The sequence below is a fragment of the Tiliqua scincoides genome, chromosome 2 (genome assembly GCF_035046505.1).
Source record: "Tiliqua scincoides isolate rTilSci1 chromosome 2, rTilSci1.hap2, whole genome shotgun sequence".
NCBI classification, from domain to species: domain Eukaryota; kingdom Metazoa; phylum Chordata; class Lepidosauria; order Squamata; family Scincidae; genus Tiliqua; species Tiliqua scincoides.
Genome location: NC_089822.1, coordinates 36,084,303 through 36,110,874, shown reverse-complemented (window position 1 = coordinate 36,110,874; position 26,572 = coordinate 36,084,303).

Here is a 26,572-nt window from a genome sequence, read left to right as displayed (position 1 = left end):
TCTGGGTCTGGAGTAGCTCTTGATCTTCTGGGGCTGCCTTTTATTCCTGCAGCCCCTTGTTAAGTCCAAATTAGACTCAGCTGTGAGCTACCTTGTTAGCTCATTCAAAATCCCATCAAGATCAAATGAAGCTCAGGTGTCCATCCAGGTCTCCATTGGCCTTGATTGATTACAGCTGTTGAGCCAGCCCTGCCCTTCCCAGAGCTGTCAAACAGCTCTCAAAACATAGAATCACTGTCAACACCACATCACCCACCTAATGATCTTCTGATCTTCCATTGCACATGGCATGTGACTGCATTTGGGGAAATGTGACAGACCTGTACTTTTAACAAGCTACTAAGTATATTCTTTTAACTATAATAGTAAATGGGATTTGCTCCTGGGTAAGTGTGGGAAGGATTGCAGCCTAAGATTGTTAAACATTTTCCTGCTTGATGATGTCACTTCCGGTCATGACGTCACTTCCGGTGGGTCCTGACAGATTCTCATTCAAAAAGCGGGTCCCGGTGCTAAATGTGTGAGAACCACTGCCTTGGAGGGCTTCCCCAGGCCTCGGAATGCCTTATATGGGGAAAAAAGAAAAAGGAACTTTGAATTCCTGAGGATTTTTCAGCCTTTTTGGCCATTCTGAGCAAAATAACATGTAAAACTTATGAAATGCATAAGGCAAAAAATGTCACTTTCAGTTTCCGGAGGATTCTTCAGCCTTTTTGACCATTCTGAGTGGATGCGCACAACCTCAAGGGCTCAGAAAAGCCTCTGGAGGTGAGAGGAGCACAGCTCCCCTTGGCTTCAGAGGCTTAGACAGGTGATGTTGTTTAACGTCCAGTGTCATTTGACGACAGAAGTACGGGAACACGTCTCTTTTGTTAAGCGACTCACACTTGTTGTTGCCTTTTATGACTCTAGAGTTCCAAGGTTGGATGTTGTTCATATTAGGCTGGCCTAAAAGCTGTCGCTCAGTTATGCAGCCTATGAAGGAGCAATGATATTATAAATTCTGAAATACCATTTGGAAAACTTTCTGAACAGCACATGGCTCTGAATAAAGCAAAATATGTGAAAAAGTAGCAATGTCCTGGTGGCTGTAGAATCTCCATTTTCTGTGATTTCATTATCACAACCCAATAACAGAACTTTATTAGTGGTCAACTGAAATAGTGGGGAGAGGAGAAATTATATACATTTTTGCATATGTGTAAATACTTACATATACACACGGACGCAAATTGCTATTTTGGGGCTTTTCAGGGAGGCCCCAAAAGGACATAAAAGTATTGCAGAGGTGGGAGGCAGACTGCTTCTTGCTCAGTTTTTAACTAGCTCCTTCCTAGATTTTTGGCTGGTTGAGTGCCTGGTGGATTTTAAATGCTCTGCTCATGATGTTTTAGAAATATTCTGCCACCTCCTTGGAGACCGATGAAGAGTGTTTGACCTTCGTTTCTTGTAGCTGTCAACTCCGCTTGGGTCAACTCCAGGTTAAAGAACATTTTCTTCACCTTCCTTAAGTCTATCCAAGGAAATCCATTAGAAGCTATAGTTACTGCAAAGGTAAGTTAAAAAGCCAAAAAGTGTGGCTTCAGCAGTGTTAGTGACAGACACAAAAATAGTACATGCTGTCAAAAAAGACTGACTTTGACCTCATCTAGTATTGGCAACCTTCAGTCTCTGTCACAATAACTAAGATCATCTGAGTAATAATAGGATGGTTGTATCTACTGTTCAAATCTACTGTATTTTTCAGTGGAAGTGCTTGAGTGAAGGTCTTTAACATCAATCACAGCTTGAATTGATGGTGCTGGAAACAATCAATCCAATAAAAACAAAAACAGAAGGATAAATCACAGCTTAAAATGTTGAGGCATTCCTTACTCATTAAAAGCCAAATCTGAGATAAAAGGATAGTATTTTAGGAGAATTCTTTTGGATGGAAGATGTCCCACCCTCCCAAGCCTATGCATGTCTACTCTGAGGTAAATCCCACTGAGCTCCGTGAGACTGACTTTCAGGTAAATGAGCATTTATTTTCAGCTCTAGCTGTTGCTGTCAATAAGGACTAGTCTCTTGTCCCCACCTGCAGTACTTCGAATGGCCCTATACCTTCTTTCTCTTTCATTTAGCCCATGGAACCACCATGTTTTGTAGTCAACTGAACAAATACAGCATACAAGAGTGAGGTACTCTTCTTTTAATGAGTTACCAGCTACCGTAGTTTCATAACCTGTGCCCCAGTTAATGTCAGTATTTTATAAAACTCTTTCATTGCCAAAGTATAGGATGCTTCCCCCCTCACTTCCTTCAAATGCCTTCTTAAAATCCACCTTTTCCATGAAGCTCATCATCACTGAGCTATGAAGCATAACTTCCCTTACAGCTATGCAGCCACTCAGCCAATCTGCTTATAGGGAACATGGCTTATAAATACATCTACCATGTAATCTGATTGGATATGAACAAAGTAACCCACAGTCACCCCTAAAGTAAATTGAGTACCCTTACAATTATACAACTGCTCCAGCTCTATTTTTTATTGAATGTAGCCAAATTAGTAATTCATTCTTATAGAATGATATAATTATAATCCTCAATATAAGAACTGCAAAATTATTTAAGAAGCTGTATTTGCAGCATCCTTAGAAAACTTCATGGTGTCAGGGCTGGCTGAAGACCCCCTGACAAGACTAGAGGAAGTACACAATGCATAGTTAATTTATTGAAATTCTGCACAGAATGAATAATTAATTTGTGGAATTCACTACTGAGGGATGCAGTGATGGCCATAGCTTGAGTAGCTTTAAAAAAGGAGTAGACTGGATTGGTCTGTGAGGGGCTATTGGCCATGATAGGTAAGTGGGAGGTCCAGGATTGGGCAGCATGATGCTGAATTCCAGTTGTTGGGGAAAAACCATGGGAAAGGGCCATGGTCTTCATGCCATGTTGACTACATGCCACGGTGGGAGTACACAGACCTTTGGTCTCATCCTGCAGGGCCAGGGCCAGCCAAGAGCTCCTTACACCTGAGACAACATGCTAAATAGCGCCCATGAACCTGAAGATGTGCCAACCTCTCCCACTTTCCAATGTTCTAGGTCAGAACTCTCCACCCCTCAACATTTCCTCTTCTTCTCTAGCCCTGCTTTTTTTCCAGATCAAGCAGTGGAAAGAGAAGAGGTAATGGAGGCAAGTAGGTGGTGGGCAACTGCCACCAATCTGCTGCCTGTTGGCCTCATGGACGGCCTAGATAAGAGTCAACAAATATTTCACAGATTTCCCAGCCAGCAATTATTGTGTGAATTGTGTTTGTGTATATTCAGCGGCATCACTAGGGTTTTCATCAGCTGGTGCTGGGGGCCAGCACGTCACTCCCATGATGGACCTTCTCCCATGCAGTGGGTGGGGCAATGCTCCAGGTGGTGGGCGTGTTGATGCAACATTGCCCACCCCCGCTGGTTTTTTTGGCTATACCTTTTGACAGAACACAGATATTGCAACATGATTTGTTTTATTGCATCTTGCATGAAATTACACATGGATTGCGATATAACAAGATGGTTTATTCCTACAAACCATGATTTTAGCAATTTTGGTCACTAGTGGTGTCAGCCCCCTGAGGGTTTCACCTTACTAACACATTGGTCCATTTTGAACTAAGGAAATGTACTTTTTTGTTACAAAAGACAGTTGCATTTTTGTTTTCTGGTTTCTGGGCCACAACTTTTGATATAATTGAGATATTTCACTGTGGTTTTTTATTGCATTCTGCTGTAAATTACACGTCGAATGGTATATAATAAGATGGTATTATTACTACATGGTGTGTATTATTACTACACACCACGATTTAAGTGATTTTGGTCACTAATGGTGTCACTCCCCCTGTGCATGTCACCTGGTGCGATCCGCACCCCTGAGTAACACCATTGTGTATGTTAACTGTTGTTGTCTTTCACCACAGCATTTTGTGGTATCACCATGAGCTTGCTAGAGTGGCATTATGCAAGCAACTGTTTTCTTGGCCTCCCCTCCCAATTACTGGGATGATACACTGACCTAGACTATTGTAAGAATAAGAGCCCAATCCTATACATGTCTACTCAGAAGTAAGTCCCATTATAGTCAATGGGGCTTACTCCCAGATAAGTGTGGATAGTATTGTGGCCTTACTGAAATAATGCATGTTAAAATGTTTCACTCTTGAAATATGCTATATAAATGACAATGTTTCCTTCTTTTGCTTTTCTTGGTTTAATCTAGTTCATAATTCAACATACAGTAGATTTCATTTAAGGTTTCATGCAAGAGCTGCTGAGATGACAGTATTGTTTATCTGAAAATCTACAGGAAAGGCATTAGACTGCATTAAATTGTTCCTAAATATTTCAGACTCCTAACTCATAATGAGTACTAAATAGGGTAACTTGCCTCTTGTGCCCTATTATTCATTCCAGCATGTTCTTGAACTATACTGCACAATGAGTTTGGGGATATCCAGATGGAACAATGAAAGTTTGCAAAAAACTTCTAAAGGGACATGGGGGGTTAGCAATTGAATTGGGTCAAAATCCATTTTCTCCTTCCAGTACAGTGTACTAAATGGGCATGAAGTATAACTGAACCCCCAGGGTTAAACTATACCTATTATCTGTTGCTTATTTTCATTTTTTTGAGCTTAATGCTATTGTGTATGTATTAAAATGATAAATATGATTTTAAATGTTTTCCTAGATATATTTCTCAGATTTGAATCAGTGTTTTCTGCAGTGGTGGCCTTAAAAGTAAGGGGGTTTGGACCAGAGATAAGAATTGGATATATATCAGAAAATCACAATTTTCACCATGAGGTGGATAGAAAATATAATAGACTGTGACTTATTGCTTATTTTGACACAGAAAAAGGATTCTGTGTAGAAATGACTTCTGTATCAAATGAGATCATAGATACCCAGAACAGGGCATTTCAACCTTTGCCATCACTTTCTCCTTAGGTAACAAAAAACACTCTCAAACAGATAAATTGAAGGGAACAAGAATAAAATGTTCCTTTTTTCTTATTTCTCTTTGTTGTCCGTGGAAGGGATCAGAGCTTCTCTAGGGAGGGCAATATGATAGTTTGAAAACATTGAACTTTGGAAGGAATCTGACCAAATGAGGTCTTTATCTGGATTCCACAGGTACCATGTTTGTTATGATCTTTCAATCTTCAGAAGATATCGCTCTGTAGCGTTTGGCTGGCTCATAAGTCTATATTTATACCTTTAAGAAGTTTAAAGATTTGGGACCTGGTCAAGTGCAAAAGCAACTTTAAAAATGCATACTGGCAGGAAAATGATTTTACAGTGAGTCTTTATACTGGAGTCTTTTACAGAGATATACTGGAACTTGGGGACCCAATCCTATCCAACTTTCCAGCTCAGGTGTAGCCACAATGCAGCCCCATGGTTAAGAGAACACATGTTCCCATACCTTAAGAAGGCCCCAGTTACTGCCCTTCCACCACATGATGCAGTGCACACCCCACTGTTACAACTGCACCAGCACTGGAAAATTGGATGGGATTGGGCCCTGGGTAGCCAGAAATGTATGGTAGCAGGAGGCAGAGTGGAGGGAGCAGACCCAGAGTGGAGGGAAATGCTGGACAACCTAAGCAGAGGATCTTGGGAGAAGTGTGCAGACCTAGCAACCAGAACGTCTGGGAAAATCATGTTTAGAAATCATGGAGAACTACAGACAATACTCTAGTGGCAAATAATCAAGACACATCAGATTAAAGCTTGAAACTTTGTACTGTTACTGCACACACCATATATTAACATACTCTGGGAGGTGCTCCACCTGGCTGACCTCATTCCCATAAAATGCAATATGACATTCAAAATAGTATAATTCATTATGCTGGTATGAGTGACATTTACTCTCCCCCTGCTTAATATAAGAGAAATACCATTTGAAAAAAGTGCCTGTTTGCCCAGGGTGACCAGATGTCATAACCGGAAAAGAAGACACCAAAATGTAGGATATTCAAGAAAAATGTAGGACACAACAAAATAAAAGTTAAAAACACTTATATATCGATTTCATGTGTTTAAACACTATATTACTTATTATTAAATTTAAAACTGTATTGCATATAATTGTACAAAACATACATACACTGAAAATGTGACTGTGTAATGCTTCTCTACCAGACTATGCTATCAACATACCAACTTTTTTTCTTTTTTTTTACTGTAATAGAATAATTGTTGAATCAGAGTTTGGGCAAGTCAAGAAGTGCCACCTGTATTCAGTTGACACATTGCAGTTGACATCAGTTATTGCAGTTGGCATTATTACAGCAACTGAAAGTGCTAGCTATTTATTTAAATTGATTTAATTCTCTTTCCTTTTAGAGCTTTCAGCAATACACACACACACACACACACACACACACACACACACAAACACACACACACACTTCTGGGATGGGGAAGAACTGGGGCTGCCTGTAACCTTGTTTTACTTAGGCCGCAATCCTAACCAGCTTTCCAGCACTGACATAAGGGCAATGCAATTCCAAGGTAAAGGAACAAACAATGCCATACCTTGAGGAGGCCTCCATGACTATCTCCCAACTGCAGGATGCAACACATGCCCCACTGACACAACTATGCCAGTGCTGGATTGTACCCTTATTGGAATATACTTGTACAAGCACCCAAGTAAAGAAAGAATATAATTTTTTAAAAACCCACAATAAACTCCTTCCCAAAAAGCACAAACTATCATCAAACTAAACTGTTGCAAGGTCAAACGCAAAGTCCAAAAGCAAACTCAGTAGGCAGGAATGGTGATCATCTGCAAGCTTTATTTCATTGCCAGCAACGGGCTTCTCAGGGACTCCTGTCCAAAGCAATGAGAGCCATGTGGGAACTCTCAGAGCCCTCAGAGAGAGCAATTTTCCAGTGTGAGCCTTTCACTTACATTCGATTCTGGCTCCTTTGTTTGAGGAGTCTTACACTTCTCATTGGCTGGTGTGTGACATCAGAGATGGGGGCTTTCTCAGGGTTGGCCACAGATAACTTTACAAGCACTTGATTGGTTGGTTTCAAATTACAGACTCCAAAAAAGGCAAATACATACATTGAGACATATATAATTTAAAGATTTCAAAAACCACTAGGTGGCACTGTTTACTCAATTACTGGCTTTTGGTATGTTTTGTGCTTATTTCTGACCTTGACAGAGCCACCAGTGCTTTCTTTCTAACATTCCTTTCTGTCTGGTCCCATCAAACACTGTGGGCTTTCTGCCAACCTCTGTTTAAACTAAGCCCTTTGGTTTTCCCTCTATTTCATGTGTGATTCTCTATATGTGACTTGTTACTTTGATGTATAGTGGTATAAACATATATTTAATACAAGACAAACTAACCTCTTATTGTAAAAAGGATTTTAAGAGACCTTTCTCATTCATTTTAACTAAATCCAGCTTTTTCTGTCAGCTTAGAGACTCAAACAGAGGCTTCCATTATGTTTTGGCTTAATCAAGGGACTTTCCCATAGATGTTATTTCTGTTATCTTCTGTCTAGCTGATTGTTTGCAGGTGTCTGTGTCTTAGAAAACTCTATTTTTAATTAGCAACAGATAAACTGTCCTTGCCAAGTCCTTTCTATCTAATGTTGCTAGTTTTCCTCATTAAAATGTTTCTAACTAACTTGTGTATAATCTTTAGTTTTCTTGCTTCTTGTGCCAAGACATAACTTTTCCCAATTATTTGTTGCAGGTGCACCCTGCTTCCTGGCTACTCCCTATTTGCTATCTAAACCTCTCTTTGAGTTGTAACTCCCTAGTTCCAATTAAAAGTATCAGGCAGGACCTTGAGTCAACAGAAGAGATACAGAGTTAGGAATGCTTTTGCTTAAGATAAGAGTCTTATCTGTGAGAAGTAACTTTATACCACATTCTAGTGTCTCCCTGTTAGACTCTTTTAATTAACTTTTGCCAGACATCTGCCTCTCAAGGTTACATTTTCAAACTTGTGGCTTTAAGCCTTTTTTAATAGCTTTTTACCTCTCTGTGTATTTTTATGCTTTGATTAAACTATTCTAACACCCAAAATTCACTTTAAACTACCATACATTGCTACTAACATTAATTTACACTTTTAAGCAATAACTATTAAAATATTGAAGAATGCATGCAAATATTAGCACTTCTATGATGCTTTGGTATGTTGCTTTGGTATATTGCATATACAAGACTGTTTTTTTTATTTAAAGAGAAGCCTAAATGAACATTGTTTAAAAATCTAAAAAGCCTTTTCTTGCCGTGGTTTCATGGTTCTTTGTTTACTAGCAATTGAGCTTAAGATGGAAATTCCAGCTTCATACTCTCTTTTCATGAAGCGTTCACCTTATCTGATGCTTTGGCAGTTTGCCAAGAGACATTCCTTGAGACTAATTTAACAGCCAGCTTGCAATTTGCAGATAGACTTCTTCAGACTAACATAGTGGACTTCATATGTTTTAAGCATCATTTTCCCATTAAGCTGCTAAACTAATGTGTTTGTGAGCATGCTAGCATATAAACATAACATTTTCCCCTATTTCTTAAACATATAAACTAATAATTTGTTTTAAACTAATTTAGCTATAAACACCCATAGCATAGCATAAACATTTGGTTCATTAAGCTTGTAAATGTTTAGTTTGTTAGCATAAGTGGCTTTCATGGCCTTGTCTCAAAACAACCAAAATAATGCAGTGACAACTTTCCAGACTCATGACCAGGCCACGGACCCTGCAAAATTGTAAACAAGAGGATCTTCCTCTGTTATCAAGCCCCTTTTCTTCCTAAGGCTCGCACGCCTTCCTTTCTCCCTCCTAGAGCACTTTCAGGTTCACAAAGAAATCGCTGATAAGATGGGCAACACAAGGTCCCTTACTGGACACTTTGCAGGCTATACCACAATAAGAAGCAAATCCTTCTCATCCCTTTCCAGCTAGAAATGCATGCATATAGGTCAGGCAACTCATCTTCCCTTAACCCCCCCCCCCCGCACCCCATTGAAAATCTATTTCAAGAACCTTGCTTCTCATTCACTTGCTCCTAGCCCTGGCAAGACTTGGGAGCATGAACCAGCCACAAAATTAAAGGAGCCAGCCCCCCCCCCCCACAATGTAGGAGTTTCCATACATGCACAAACACACTGGCTTGGTTTCCCAAATGCCCCCATCCCCCTGGCATGAAGCAGCAGCATGAACCAGCCACAAACTTAAAGGAGCCAGCCAGGGAACCAGACCCGTCCGTCCCCCCTGCCATGCAGGAACGTGTTTTCAGACATGCACACATGATCACTCAATCTCCCAAGTCTGGAAAGTCCAGATCTGGTCCCTGCACTCCTTGCAGAAGGCTGCCTGCTGCTCAGCGCCCAGAGAAAGATTGAGGAAACTCAAATACACGTTGTTTTCATTTCCTTCCTTCTCTTGGTTGGCTGTGTCACATGACTAGCAGGGGATCACTAGGATCACTAAACAACAGCAGCCTGAACTGATTGGAAGAGGCTGCCTGCTGGGAGAGGCTGAACTCTCAGGGAACTGAAGCAAAACAGAGCTCTTGCGGAACATAATGGAGGACGTTCCAGGCTTTATGGAGGGCAACTGGACATGAGGCTTAAAAAGAGGACAAATCCGGAAATTCCAGGACGTCTGATCAGCCTGTGTTTACCCCATTAGCAGGCTGATCTTTTTATAGTGTCCTCTCTCTCTCTCTCTCTCTCTCTCTCTGCTGACAGTTAGGGCAGCTTACAGGTCAATTTCCTATGAAGCATTCTCAAGTTTAATACCAATGTGGACTCAAATTCTAATACTTCTTCATTGGCTTGTTGGGAGAATAGAATGTGAATGGATGTAAATAACTTCACAGCTTCTTGGATTTGCATCTATCTAATCCACTGGTTCTCACACTTTTAAATCCGGGACCCACTTTTTAGAATAAGAATCTGTCGGGACCCACCGGAAGTGATGTCATGACCAGAAGTGACATCATCAAGCAGGGAAATTCCTAGGCTGTAATCCTACCCTCACTTACCCAGGAGTAAAAAGAATAAACACAGTAGCCTATTCAAAGTACAGATCTGTCACATTTCCCCAAATGCAATCACATACCATGGTAGCACCAAGTCTAACGTATTAAAAATAAAATATTGAAATGAATGGGGACCCACCTGAAATTACTCGCGACCCACAGTTTGAGAAACACTGATCTAATCAGCAATATCATGGTTCAGCAGTTCCCAAACTTTCTAGTGCTGTGATCCACCTTGTCCTCTGCAGTGTGTCATGATCTGATGCTCCCAGCCGCACTGCAAAGCCGTACTGGGAGCCTCCAAAGGATTCTGAGTCATGCAGGGTCCGCAACCCATTCCATTGGCCTCCATGGGTCCCAGAATTCCTGTCTAAGCAACCCAGAATTAAACCAGAAGTTGCGGTTGCAAACTGGAAATTGCTTCCTTATGGCATTCTGAAGCCCGTGGTGGCCAAGGGAGTGGCTTGTGGGCCCAGCACGATCCAGAAGAGGCCTCTGGAGGTTCCTAGTAAGGCTTTGCAGTGAGCAATAGGTCATGACCCACCACACGTTGGGATGAAACCTACCAGTGGGTTGTGACGCACAGTTTGAGAAATGCTCCTGTAGCAAACTCTAGTCTACGCCAAAGCAGTAGGGTAGGCAGGAAATCCAAAATCCATAATCTCTTACATTTTTCATCCCAATATTGCCTACTGGCTCAATTTCTTTTAGGTGCTTGAGATATTTTGATAAAATAAATGTCACTCCCTCTCTACCAACATGCATCTGCAGTGTTTGTGCTTTAAGGATTCAACCAAGCAAGTGTAAATGAGGCCGGCTTGGCAGCACAATTACATAAGCAAACTGCAGAATGTCTTAATGTCGGGTTTTCCAATTGACATAAGCAAGCATGGACAAATGGATGCAGATTATTCAATAAAATAATAAACACAACTGGAAATGGTTTGTATTAGATGTCACATTTGGAGCTGCCAGAACACTTCATCTCCAAAAATCTAAACATTGATTATTAATCCTAAAAGAAAATGTCCTTGTAGAGTTAATTTGAATGTCTCTTAAAATTAAATGGGGATTCAATCTGGTAACTTGATCAATCTCCATGTTGCAAACTGGAACTTGTACTTCATTATGTGTAGTTAATCACTACAGGAAAAAAAAAAAGTGGTTTCTTTCCATTGCAGGAATAGATTAAGAATTAATGAGGAAATAAAGCCCAAACTCATTTTTTCCCCTCTGTCTGATGCAGTCCAATGCTTTTAATTTTAAAATTGGTTTGCGGATCAAATTTTGAATTATTAGGCCATCTTTCCAAATTATAATTGCTCTGGCTAATTACTCACCTCTTGCCCATGAACTGGAAAAGCTCTAAAAAAAAATTAAAAGTGTAAAGAAAAAAGGCACCAGAAGGCTGTCCACTTCCACACTATAGGGACTGAAGGATCATATCCGAACACCAAGTTATAACACATTTGCATCAAAAGTAGTGAGTTGGGGAGACCAATGTTAAACTTTCAGGAAGTACCTATAAGGCAAAGAAGGCTCAAAATCAATTAACAGGGCACACTTCAAGCCAGGTTCTATGAAACCGTTAAAATAGGATTTCACATATTGTTGGTACTAAACAATAGTGCAGTTCTAGTAGTTTATCTTAGGCAGCTGTGTAGGGCAGCACTGCTTAAGGGTTGAAATTTTCACTGCAAAACTCAACATGTAGAAGTTCAACCATTCAAAGCCAACATGTTTCATAGGAAGGAGGCAGTCCTGATGCTTTAAGGTAGAAAGAGAGAACCAAAATACACAAAAGTTTATTTTTCCCCTCATTCAGATACAAGGTTTGAATGAATGATGCACAATCCTAACCTGTCATTGAACTGAAGCTGCCATCCCTGCACCGGCTCAGAGTGTCACAAACATGCTGTAAGGAACATTTGTAACTACTCAAGAGTTGGCTGGGCTGGCATAAAGGCTCTGCTTTGGATCGGCAGAGCCACATACAGACCCTGCACTGGTTGTCACTGGTAAGTTTGCACTGGGTGGCATGGGATTGTAGGGAAGGTGGCAGGAGGGCATTTTGGAGGTGGCATTTTGGGGCAGGGGAGGGTGGAAAAGGGGGAAGATTGGACCCAAGATGGGAGTGGGATCAGTGGCAGTGGCAAACACCACATACAAACCCCCATTCCCAGTTGGGCAGCCCTAAATGAGGCTTCTTGGATTTGCACTGGTTATATAGTTGGCCCCATGGGGGTGGCTGGGGCTTTACTCGGGTAAGGGGAAATATATTCCTTTACCCCGAGGAGACCTCCAGCCTGTTCCTAAGTTGCATTGGATGCAGCCAGGCAATGTGTCCTGACTGTACCAGCGCAATTCAGAATCGGGCTGCTGTGACAGCTAGCTCTCAGTCAAGTTCTGAGCCGCAAAGGAGAGAGGACATGCCAGGGACCCTGGCAAGATATTGTGTGATGGACCTTCAGGTGAACTTCTGAATCAGCAGAGATTCAGAAGAAGAGATTCAGAACATGATATATGAAAAACAGCCACATGTTACCAGATGTGATTTTTAGACACATGTAACACGTGCACAGGGAAAATCCATGTTGTGTACAGAGAACAAGTGTATTGGCCAGAGGCACAACTCTGTGAAATGGCATATATGAAGGAGGGAGACACTTTTAACGCTCCAGAGGTGATAAGAGCTGTGTGTGCTGCCTCCATGGGCCTCAGAATGGGAGGCCTTAGAAGGTCACTTCTGGTTTGGGGGGGGGGGGGAGAACCAGAAGTGATATTTTAGGCCCTTAAAAGGCATTCTGAGGCCCAAGGAAGCCTCTCTGAAGATAATTAACAGTATTTAATATAATTTATAATGCAGGATGCATGGTGGCCTCTACCAGCCCCAGAGCACCCTCCGATGGGAGCTACGCTCCCATCGCCTCTGCAGGGTTAAAGGTATCAAGGTCCACAGATTTCATTATTCACGGATTTTGGTATCCATGGCCAACGCAGGCTCATTGGCTCAGTCATGTCGTGAGAATGAATGATGGCCAGATCCCAAAGTATGGAGAACTCATGCAAGGAAAGCGCCCTACAGGTAGACCACAGCTGCGATACAAGGACATCTGCAAGAGGGATCTGAAGGCCTTAGAAGTGGACCTCAACAGGTGGGAAACCCTGGCCTCTGAGTGGCCCGCTTGGAGGCAGGCTGTGCAGCATGGCCTCTCCCAGTTTGAAGAGACACTTTGCCAGCAGTCTGAGGCTAAGAGGCAAAGAAGGAAGGCCCATAGCCAGGGAGACAGACCAGGGACAGATTGCACTTGCTCCCAGTGTGGAAGGGATTGTCACTCCCGAATTGGCCTTTTCAGCCACACTAGATGCTGTTCCAGAACCACCTTTCAGAGCGCGATACCATAGTCTTTCGAGACTGAAGGTTGCCAACAACATGGTATCCGTGGGTGTTCCAAAACTGGAACACCAGCGGATAACGCAGGATGCCTGTATTGCACTGCATTTTATTTTATCTCGTCGCCTCTGGAGTGATCATGCAGGGCCAACCCCACAGTTTCAAGACCTGTGGATAATCAAATCCACAGGTTCCAAATCAGCAGTAACAAGGACCCACTGAACATACATTCAATCACTCACACAACTAGGCCCTAAAAGTAAGAGGTTTCTAGATAAGAAGGGGGGAGAAATCTTTGCAAGGGGAAGAGAGTACTCCAATAATTTAGAGTTCAAAAACACAGGCCAAAATAAAATTGTCTATTACAATCTAATAGCCATTCACAACAGTAACTTGAGGAAACAAGCCAGAGATATTAAATATTGTTGGTGGCTGCCAACTTCTGTCAGCTGCTCACAATTTCCGAGAACAGTACTCTGACGGATTGCCTTAGAAGCTACTATGAGAGAGTCACATGAAAAAGGGACACCATACTAAGTGGCTGTAAGTGGATGCATAATTCTGTATGGATGGGGCGGTCTGTCACTTTTACAGGTACAAAATATCACTGGAAAAAAAATAAAAATATCATTTATTATAGTGATAGGAATGTTGGAGGATTGGCAACCGGAAAAACTGTAGCCAGGACTTACATCAGTGTGATCCTTTGGGTATTTTTGTTTAATTTATTTAAGATTAAGCACAGCCAAGCAAAAATTGAGGCTGTGTGCAATCTGTGCAAGAACAAGTGTTGTTTCCTGCTGCTAAAATATTTAAGCATCTCTCATGTTCTCCATACCTATACAGCTCAGCATTTCATTTTGTTCATCTTTTTTGCAGTTTCTCTTTTATAACCTTACGCTCCTAGATAAGCAGATATATTTTATTTTATTGTTAAAGGTCTATTTTATTAAATGACTTAGGGCGCAATCCAGAATCGCCCTTGGGCCGGCACAAGTCCCTTGTGCCAGCCCAGGATGGTTGCAAACATGCCGTAAAGCACGTTTGCATCTCCTTGGGAGTTGGCTGGGCCAGCACAGGGATGTACGTGTGCTGGCCCAGCCCGCAGAGGCTGAATCCTGGCTTCGCGCCGATTCGGGGATGGATTCTTGCATTGGCTGAACTGGGCCAATGCAAGGCTCTGGGGTGGGTAGGGAGGGGGCGGGAAGGAGGCTTCTGGGGTGGTGGGAGGGCAGGCAGAGGGTAGTCCCAGGGGCAAGGAGTGGGACCCAGGGCTGGGACTCAACTCTTATGCAGTATCCTAGCCCCCATTCCCGAGCAGCGTGGAGCAGCTTCAAGCCACTCTGTTCTTCTTGGACTTTTGCCTTCTGGAGGTGGTGCAAGTCTAAGGAGACCCATTGGGGCTACAGTAGCTTACCCAGGGGTAAAGGGAAGTGCTTCCCCTTGCCTCCGGCTGAACCAATTCTAGCCCCTATCTTTCACTTGATATAGCACAGGCCTCCTCCAATCCTAAGGAGTGCGTGCCAGTTCACCACCGGCACACACTGTCACAAACATGCCATACGGCACAACCGCCGGTGCTAGCTCAGTGCTGGCCGGCACTGGGCTAGTGCCAATGGAGCACCGAACTTTTGCCACTCAGTGGTTGTGCAGACCACTGGGCCACAGAGAGGCAGAGGGTGTGGGGGGAGGGGTTCCAAGGCAGGGGAAGGCAGTGGGAGGGCAGGGAGAGGGCATGCCAGGGGAAGGGATTGGGGACGGAGGGAGGCGGGACCAGTGGAATGAAACTGGCCACCCGACATAGAGACTCTTCATTCTATGCCAAAATTCGGGTTGTTGTAGAAATGAGTAGCCCCATTGCAGGGCTACTCGCTTTACCCGGGAGAAGGTGATGGAAGGTTGTCCCCCCCTGGTTTAGTCAAAGTTCATGTTTAGTAGATACAATGAAAGGCTTTAACATGTCTGTGGTGGGCCCTATGGATGAAGACCATGCAAAGTGGTCAAAATGGATGTGATGGATGCATTGCTTCTTTTTCTTCAAGGAAATAAGCCTGAGGTCCCTGAGAAGGCCCATTGTGTTGCAGATGCTGTTTTCTATCACTCCTACACAAACAAAAAGTTTAAAAAGAAAACCAATTCTGGAGGTAACTGAATAAAACTCTAGCAACCTACCTAGTTAAATACTGCTGGATATGAAAGATTTTCCTCAAATAAAAAAGGAGGAGAAGCAACTGGATTTATACAACCCATAAAAACCTGTTGGATTCTATTATCACTTCAATTCTTTTTTAGTACTTCTGAAAATGGAATAGATATTCCACTGAAGAGGAGTTAAAGGGAAAAAAAAGAATATCCCAAGTTTGAATTGGTTGTGATGCATCTATATAAGAGTTGTTTGCCATGATATGTTTGCCAGCAGAGAATCAAAGATTGGTACGGTGCCTGTCCCCTCCGCATACATTGTTATCACATAAGGTGAGCCCTGCTGGATAAGGACAAGGGCCCATCTAGTTCAGCTTCCTGTATCTTGCAGTGGCCCAGCAAATGTCTCAGGAAGCACACAAGGCAAGATAAAGGTATCCTGTTCCTACTCCTTTGCATATGACATTTAGACATAGGCTACATCTAAAACCCAGAGGTTGCATAGGGTCATCATGGCTTGTAAACTGTGATGGACTTTTTCCTCCATAAATCTGTCCAATTTCCTCTTAAAGATATCTAGGCCAGGTGTCATCCTGTGGCAAGGAGTTCCACAGATTAATTACACACTTGGTAATTAGATTTGACCATGCTACAAGAACGGAGTTCTTGTATGAACACTCATGTTACTAGCTGGAGAATATTCCAAACAATATTCAGATCCAGACACAGACAGATGGGAGTTTTCTTTATACAAGTTTTATATTAGATAAACTTGTGTACCTGCATACACACAGAAGGTTCCATGCAATTTTGAACACTGCTCAATCATACAACTATAGTTCCTTTCACATGTTCCTCTGATTTGTGAATATCCTATCCAGCAGGAACAGTCCCACTTCACCACCACACAGCAGCTGATCATGCAAGGGTAACAAGCAAATGGGACCATCAAAACAGTAGAAGGAGGCTCAATTGATTCAAACAAGAGCCTAATCTATTGTGACCAAGTTCCAGTTCTTCTCCATACAGAGAGGAAGTGCAATGGCTCAATACACAGAGCACTAGAAATTTGGATATAGAAACACTTTTCCTATCTTTTAAAAAGCACAGGTCATTCATTTGTCCCAGTGCATGTAGAGGGCAAGGATGTTGAATTCAAAGATGGAAAATGAGAAGCCAGTGAGCAAAAGGCATGTGCTGAGCAAGTTAGGGAGGTTCAGAGGGGAAAGAAAAATAGACAGGGCAACAGGCATGTACCTCCTCCTCTTGCCATCCTTTTGCTGCTCACCTGATGACATGCTATGATTCTTTCCACCTTTAGGTACTTATGGAGGCCGATTTTCTCCTGTGTGACCAATTCACACTTGAGGCCAGAGTTGCAGATTTAACACATGCTTGCCCTAGCCCTTGTAAGATCTTGAAAGTTTTGAAAATACAGCACATGCAAGTCCCGAATAGCTGTCTGTGGGGTCTGAAAGATTGCAGAATTTAAAGACAAAAGTCATTAGCATTTGCTCCTGAGTGTATTCAATTTATACCTGAGACAAAGCAATACAATGATGCATATTTCACCAGCAGTGCTTTCGACACACAAGAAACACAAAACTGACCTGAAATGGCTGCACGGTTTGCTACATTTCGACAGCTAAGCTTGGTCTCACACATTCATTGATGGAAATGAATTTCTCTCTGCAGATCTGCAGAATTTTAAGCATCACAGTTATAGAATTATACTGGAAATTCATTTAAGCTTCCATTTGGTGGAAACGGACTTCCATGCCCCGTGGATCACAAAAACTTCGTTCTATTAAAGTTCTTTCTTACTAATAGTCTCACCTGTGCAGCAGGAACAAAGTTACCTGTCATAAGTTGACTTGTAACTATATTCGTATTTGAAGTTAAAGGTTAACTTTGAAGCAAATTCAAACTGGGTGAATGCTCTCCTTTCCCAGAGCCACTCCAGATTGATGGAAGTTTCCCAGGCTTCAAATGTTGAGACCAGATAATCATCAAAGTTTTTGAACAGTATCAGCAAGTTTGAAGAGCCGTTTTCATTTCAACTTTTTGCTATAACTGTATGCGCACAGACTGAATTTTGGAACCCAAGGCAGAGAGTGCTTAAAATAATCTTTTCTAGCTTTATAGCTTGTATCCCCTTTCTCCCTTCAAAATACCCCAGGTCAGATGAGAAAACTTCTCCATTGTATTACCTGCTGTTGGTCTTCTCAACTCCCGTTCTATACCTTACTCCTGTGGACAAAGTGGACTTGGGTTATTTTGGTAGTCTAAGGAGGAAACAAGAGCAGCCTTATTCAGAAGCTCAGTGGCATATGAAGAAGGTGGTTGGGGGGCCCTTGATCCTGGGTGCCAGGCTGTGGGGGGGTGTCCAAGAGCCCACCCCAAGATGGTAGTGGCAACAGGGGTAACCCTGGCTGCAGCTGCATGCAAGAGAAGCATGTTTTTTGTTATGATTGGATACATGAAGCTACAAAGTTTTATATAAATACACAAATACAAATATACAAACTTGAAAATGTTCACTGTCTACGCTTTTTCTCTGGCCATTATTATTATTCATTTCATGTCATGACTATTACTAAAAATAATTTTGTCATGGGTGTGCCAAAAATTTATGGGCCCTGGACACCAAATAACCTTGGTACACCACGGCAGAAGCTAAGGCATTTGGCATAGACCTGTGGTTTTCAAACTCGCAGGGAGTTTCAATCCCGCAGTAAGTCTTTGCAGGGGTGGGGGGGAGGCAGCGGTGTAATCCCCAGGATTGCACCGCTCAGGGGGGCTGCAGGGGCTTGGTGCACTTGCCCAAGCCCCCTGCAGCCCCCTGGGGGTGCAGGGAGCCCTGCGCGACCTTCGGCAGGGCTCCCAGGGTCAGGGAAAGTGACAGCGGAGCGATCGGGCCCCGCTCCGTTAAACTGGAAGCGATGGGCGATCGCCCCACTCTCACTTTCCCTGACCCAAGGAGCCCTGCAGGTGCTCGGGCCTGGATCCCCGAAGCCAGGGACAGCTGCTGCAGGGACTAAAGGGTGCACCCCAGTCTCTGCAACCTGGTCAAAAGGGGAAGTGGGGTGATCGCCCACCGCTTCTGGTTTAGCGGAGCAGGGCATGATTGCTCCGTTGTCACCTTCTCTGACCCGGAGAGCCATGCCGAAGATCGCACAGAGCTCCCTGCACCCCTGGGGGCTGCAGGGGGCTTGGGCAAGTGCACCAAGCCCCTGCAGCCCCCCTGCACTGCGCAATCCTGGGGATCGTGCCGCTGCCTCCTCCCTGCCTCCTGGCTGCCCCCGCCCCTTAAGGGGAAAGGGACTAGGACCCTCAGGCTGGGGTGTCACGACACCCCAGTTTCAATACCACTGGCGTAGACATTTCACACCTGGACGCACAAAAAATTTTAACACCCCCCCATATACCATAGCCCCCATACAACACCTCATAGCAGTAGTTCCCAACCCTTTTAGCACCAGAACCCACTTTTTAAAATGACACACTATCGGGACCCACCTAGTTCTATGAGAATTAAAAAAAAATTCACCTTACCAGTTCTAGCCTCTGTTTAAACTTTTTTTACTATGGTGGGGAGAAGGGGGCTGCCTTCTGGAGCATTTGTTGAGCTCCACACTCATCGGTTCAGAACCATTCTGGTGGCCTTGCATAGGAGCCAAATAGGAGCCAAAGCACGTTTGCTTATTCATGAGTAAACAGGCATGTGTGGCTCAGTTTCACTTTCCATACAGCTCAATACATTTTTTCTTGTCAGCTATCAGCTTGTCAGTTTCACAAGAAAAGGAGGAGCATTAAAGTTCTGTCAGGATCAAGGTGGGACAATTCTGTTGGTGTCAGATGATAACTTAAATTAAGACAAGAGGCTGGAGCTTTTGCTGGCAGGAAGCAATTCAAATTATCCCAGGCACCTGGCATTTGATGATAAATCCTTGAGGAGATCATTTATGCATTTCTTAAGTACAGAAACAGCGGAAAAAGTCCTTAAACATGACAACACATTGACCTCTGTTTAGATCTTGAAATTACTCAGACTTTCATTAGACATGATTACCTTCTCTCCTTGATTTCAGTGGTGCTTAGTCATGACTAGCTTTCTTGAGGTACAATCCATGGTCTATAAATAATGCATTGAAATGCTTCCTTGTTTATAATATTTACAGCGAAGAGTAGAGAAACAAAACAGAAAATGTGGTCATGTCGAAAGTGTACTGGTGATCCCAGCTAGTGCTGTAGAATCTTAAAAGAAAGACAACTTAAAAGTGTTTTGTCCAGAGGGTGCTCCAGTTGCTAAAGGGTGTGGAGTTAACCAAGAGCCTCCATATTGATAGGGAAAAAAGACTAGCTTCATAAATGATCTGGAGACAGGGTTGAGCAGTGAAGTGGCTAAGTTTGCAGACGACACCAAACTTTTCCAAGTGGTGAAGACCAGAAGTGATTGTGAGGAGCTCCAGAAGGATCTCTCCAGACTGGCAGAATGGGCAGCAAAATGGCAGATGCGCTTCAATGTCAGTAAGTGTAAAGTCATGCACATTGGGGCAAAAAATCAAAACTTCACATATAGGCTGATGGGTTCTGAGCTGTCTGTGACAGATCAGGAGAGAGATCTTGGGGTGGTGGTGGACAGGTCGATGAAAGTGTCGACCCAATGTGCGGCGGCAGTGAAGAAGGCCAATTCTATGCTTGGGATCATTAGGAAGGGTATTGAGAACAAAACGGCTAGTATTATAATGCCGTTGTACAAATCTATGGTAAGGCCACACCTGGAGTATTGTGTCCAGTTCTGGTCACCACATCTCAAAAAAGACATAGTGGAAATGGAAAAGGTGCAAAAGAGAGCGACTAAGCTGATTACGGGGCTGGGGCACCTTCCTTATGAGGAAAGGCTACGGCGTTTGGGCCTCTTCAGCCTAGAAAAGACGCCTGAGGGGGGACATGATTGAGACATACAAAATTATGCAGGGGATGGACAGAGTGGATAGGGAGATGCTCTTTACACTCTCACATAATACCAGAACCAGGGGACATCCACTAAAATTGAGTGTTGGGCGGGTTAGGACAGACAAAAGAAAATATTTCTTTACTCAGCGTGTGGTCGGTCTGTGGAACTCCTTGCCACAGGATGTGGTGCTGGCGTCTACCCTAGACGCCTTTAAAAGGGGATTGGACAAGTTTCTGGAGGAAAAATCCATTATGGGGTACAAGCCATGATGTGTATGCGCAACCTCCTGATTTTAGAAATGGGTTATGTCAGAATGCCAGATGCAGGGGAGGGCACCAGGATGAGGTCTCTTGTTATCTGGTGTGCTCCCTGGGGCATTTGGTGGGCCGCTGTGAGATACAGGAAGCTGGACTAGATGGGCCTATGGCCTGATCCAGTGGGGCTGTTCTTATGTTCTTAGCTCCAACAATCAAGTCTTCCCACACAGTGCCACATAGTAACACTTGGGCTTATGCAGTAAACATGTCCCTCTTTTGGACAAAGAATAATAAATTTAAAAAATCTAGGCACATTAAATGGTGATATTTCAGTAATGAATATGGACATACCATGTTGCCATTAAGCTACGGCTTTATATAAACACGTTCTCATATGTTCCCACATTGGGGGTATCTCGTTTTAGCTTGTGTTTCAGAGCATGCGTATGAGGGTGTCCCCTGCTTCATATTCCCAGTCGCAAGGGATAGTTCCTGCTGGTGCTGCAGGAATACATGAGGCATGCCCTTGCGCCATCTTTTTTCATCGGAATCTTTGATCCAGGGAAGGTTCAAAGATGCAACATGGCATAACCAATCCAAAATGAATTCATTTGGCAAACCAATTCAAAGCAGTATGACTGGGTTTGGCAAAGCAACCCTATGCATCTTTTCTCGGTAAGAAGCACCATGGGTGTCCAATAGAGCTTTCTCCCAGGTGAGGAAGCATAGAGTTTCATCCTTAATAAAACTGAGGCCAGCAGCCAACCTGCTTGGTTTTTCTTTTTCTGTTCTTGTGTTGGTTTTTTGCTAGCAGATTAAATGAAACCATTTGCAAAGGATTAAAGGAAACCATTTGTTTCCTTGGTTCTTCTAAACCACTTTATTGGTTTCATGGTTAATCGCCATGGGATTTTTTTTCCCTGTTAATTCTCATTCCTATTATAACTGAAGTACCAATAGAACTGACGTTCTAATAAATGCTACTTGTTTTCACTTTTGGTGCATTTTGACAAGTGAAAGTATATAATCATTGTCATTGTTATACCGTTTGGGGTTCTGAAGTTCTTCTGCTGAATATCAAGAGCGTGTCTACCTTCTTTTTCAGTCTGTTTGTTAATAGCACTGCTCTGCCTAGAGACAGAATTAGTATACTCAATAAGGATGTGTTGAAAGGCCTGTTTTGTAAACATCTGCTAGATCATTCTAAAACGGAGGATTGCATGCCGATTAAACTGTAAATCAAATGTGCAACAACAAACAGGCAGGCCTTTTTATTAGCATTCAAAGAAGTGTAATTCACTGAATTGTATAAAAGCCTGTTACTGAGTCTGACTACCTATCCTGTTCAATAACAAAAATACTCATTGCCGACTACATATTCATGGATGCTATAAATCAAAGTTGGAAAGAATTTCGGGGAACCTGATATGTGCAGTTGAACAGATCAGCTACTTCAGATTCAAATGCCGTTGTACATTTCTAACAGCCAGTTGCAATGCGGAGCTTAAAAAATTGTTTCTCAAATGGGGAAGTTCTCGTTTGCACATGAGAAGTTTTCAGCCCAATCTGCACAGGAAAAAATTTCAGCCCAATCCGTCTGCAGCAAAGGAACACATTTTCTGTTGGTATGCGCTGTCACAAAAGTGCATAAAGCACTTTACAAAAGCACAAGGCCACTGTCAGGAAGGCCAGAGCCTTCATGATAGGGCTGGCAGTAATTGGAAGGTCTACTGTTGCAGGTCAGTCAACTGGCAGTCATTGGAAGTCAACTGGCAGTCATTGGAAGGTCCACTGTTGCATGTCACTGGAAGGTCCACTGTTGCATGTAAGTGCTGCAATAGTGGGAGGAGGACGAGGGAGGATGAAGAGGGTGTTTAATGGCACAGGGGGTGGGTGGAATGGGATAGCAACAGGGGAAGTGGTAGATGGATTAGGCCTAGGTGTGGGTCAGATGAGCAGTGCTGGTGTGCCCCATATCCAACCACATTTCTTGGGCCTGATCTGCCTGCATGGATCAAGAAAACTTGCAACAGTGATATCACTGGCACAGGCCTGAGTTGATCTGTTGTGGCTGCTGCGGCTTACCCCGGGGCAAGGGGACAAATGTCCACTTACCCCAATGAGACCACCAGCAGCCAAAAATCTCCCATGGGATACAGTGGCAGCCATACCAGCGCCACTGCATCACCATGTGGGAATTTAGCTAGGATTGGGCTGTGAAACTGTTATGCAAAGCTTTTGTGTTTGTAGTTTTGTCATATTTCACAGAATGCTCCCTTAACTTGGGAACAAAGCTGTTGTTTTGGAGACTGTTCCAAACTCTCTGTGCCAGGCTGTAATGTTGCAGTTTTAATGAGACTAATGTATTGGCATGTGAAACTACAGCAGGAAATCCATTCTACAGAATTTTAATTTCTCACCATGGCACAAGAGTTCCAACAAAAGCAGATCTTTTTGTTCCCTTTGTGCATCCTTGAAGAATTTACATAATTAATTTTTATGAATTCTTTTTGTTTTTGGTGCATGTTAAGGGATGTTTACCTTCTCAGTTATCACACTGGCACCGTATCTGTTTTGCTTGTAATTTATGCTATCAGATAGCATGAGGTTAACTCTTCTGAGTAGGTCCATAGCCCTTAGTAAGACTTTGATCCTGATACTGATTGGGTGTGTTTGGGCTAAGAGGGGAGGCTGTCTGAAATTAATACAGTTGGTAAAGCCAAACACTGAAATATTAATATGAAACTGAGCATTCAGCATCACACAGTGGCAATATGGGACAATAACCATCTACACTTTCTGTATGAAATGGTTGATAATATGTAAGGGCTAAAATGCTGAAGAAACATTACTTGCTCTAAATAGGGAAATCCAGTACCAAACTAATAAATGTCAATTATCTTTTTGTAGCAATCGATTACAAATAGAAAAGAAAATGCTTATACAAACTAGTATTATTATAATCAGTAAGGACATCTTAATACAGAAGCATCAGTCAAATGCTTATCTAAAGGCGATTTCTTTAGGCTTTGCATGGAACTTAAGTAGGTGCAAATGTTGACTCCAGAATTAAAGCATACAGTGGCATAGTTCATACTTATGGGGACCTCACCTCATCCTCTCTGCTTATATTAGACTGTTTAAGATTTAAACTGAGCTATTAAAATGAAATATGCAAGACAAATAGCTCAGCTTATTTTGGTCAATCCAGATTTGTCCTCCAGTTCCCAACCCTCTCGCTCACTCCCCAAATCTCCTCCACCTACCCAGTCCCCAATAAGCCTCCTAGACATGTTATGGGTATTTGTCCTTGATTGAAAAGAGCACTATTAGGTCAAACATCACATTGCTGCTTGCAGCTTTTGGAGGACTTCTCTACAGTGGGTACAGTGGGTTCTGAGTGTCTGAATGGAACTCCTTGCCACAGGATGTGGTGCTGGCGTCTAGCCTAGACGCCTTTAAAAGGGGATTGGACGAGTTTCTGGAGGAAAAATCCATTATGGGGTACAAGCCATGATGTGTATGCGCAACCTCCTGATTTTAGGAATGGGTTAAGTCAGAATGCCAGATGTAGGGGAGAGCACCAGGATGAGGTCTCTTGTTATCTGGTGTGCTCCCTGGGGCATTTGGTGGGCCGCTGTGAGATACAGGAAGCTGGACTAGATGGGCCTATGGCCTGATCCAGTGGGGCTGTTCTTATGTTCTTATGTTCTTATGTTCTTATGAATGCACCTGAGAGCCTTCTCAGCAGGAATTGCATTCTGTTTGGGAGTGGAATGCCAGCCACCACAGTTGCCTCTTTCTTAATGCCACAAAGCATACACGATTTGTGGATTGATCCATTGGAATACATGCACATTCTTTTCAGGCTGAACAAAGTGATGATTATGCGTCCCTACCTACATTATCCCCCTTCTCTTTTAACCACAGTTACAACATGGTAAGTGCAATAGCAATATTGCTCTGGAGGTAGCAAGGAGAAGGAAAGGCTTCTCCATCCTCCTCTCCCCAGCTTCTGGTGTGCTGCTTTGGGAATGGCCCAATGGCCATTGGGAAAACTACATTTTTCAAGAACCACTGTGGCTTTCTGTGTTCAGCCCTACTCAGCACACCAGGAGCCACAGAAAGGAGGAGGGAAGACTTTCCTCCTTCTGTTTTCTCACAACCATGGAAGCATCAACTCCATTGCCCTTGTGGAGCCAGAGCAACAGTAATGAAAGAATAATATCAAATCACAGAATCATAGAGTTGGAAGTGACCTACAAGGTCATATAGTCCAACCTCATCTAGTCAAGAAGAGAGAGGAGCAGGCTGGGGGCAAGGTGGATGAGTAGGACATCAGGATTTTTTCTCCACCTTGGACTTCTCTTGCTCTGAGAAGAAATTAGGGGCTCCTAAATCTCACTTCTTCTTTGAGGTGAGCACTATGAACCCTAAAGTTTGTTTCTGGTCCCATGTACAATGAGCTTCATCAACATCTCCTTTTGGGGATACTGTTGGGTTCATACCAGATTACACGCAAACAAAGGTGTTGTTTGCAAAAGGAAAAAAAAAAGTGTCCTTCATGGTAGGTTATTTGCACAGCCACCATGAATTGATAGCCTCCACAGTCTAAACAATCATGACATCCCTTGGCCGCAGGTGTAAAATTTCCTTGCAGAAATTTTGCATAAACAGAATCACCATTTCAGCAAGAAATTCACCGTAAGTGGTTAGGAATGCTTATTGGAGCTCTTTGAAGCTGATGGCCCAACACTTGAGACAAATGGATGCATGGTATTACTATACAGTAGCCAGTTGTACTGTACTTTAATAGATAAAACATCAAAAGAGTAAGCTATAGAAAGAGATATCCATGGTAATCAAATTTGAATCCACATTGAGGACTTCGCCACTGCCAACCTCCTCCTAAACTGGCTAATTTAGGACAAGATTGTGCTATGAATCTCTCAAAGTGAGAAAGATCTCAAGCTGATGATTACAGTAATCATCATTGGCATCCTTCAGTCTCGGAAGACTATTGTATCGCGCTTTGAATAGTGGTTCTGGAACAGTGTCCTCTCCAGTGCGTGAAGCCTGGGTAAAGTAGATATGGAGGATAGACTGTTACCCATGCAGCAAATCCCCCCTCTCCACGTCGCTGAAATGGTCCAATGGAAAGGCAGAAGCCAATACGGTTGGTTCCAGCGGCGTCGCAGGAGTTGCCAGAAAGTGACTGTGTTCAGCCATGAACTGCCTCAGCGACTCTGGCTCCGGATTTTGCCTCGAGGTTGACTCCTGAAGCCTTTTCCATAACTGGATGTAGCCACAAGGCAGTGGAGGTTTGGGATCAGAGTTTTCCTTCTCTCAGATGAGCTGCCCTCCCAGGCTAACGAGTCCCATGTACCTGGTGACTGTTTAGTCGCCTTTTACGACAAGTACAGCCAAACCGAGGGCCTATTCTTATCCCCAAGCCCCCAGGTATGACTATAATCCTAGAACCAAAGTTTCATCACAGTTCTGCAACCTGGGCCTTTAGTCCTGAGCTTCTCTGTGTATTCTGATGCTTATTTTATTTTATTTATTTTATTTTAGAGATTTATATCCCACCTTTCTGTCCAATGAAGGACACTCAAGGAGGCTTACAATTAAAAACATATAAAACATAAAATATACATATATATATAAAGACATTAAAAACAATAAAAACAAGCTTATAGAGCTCATGCAAGAGCCATTTACTTCAGTTGAGGGTGGACCTTTGCACAAACA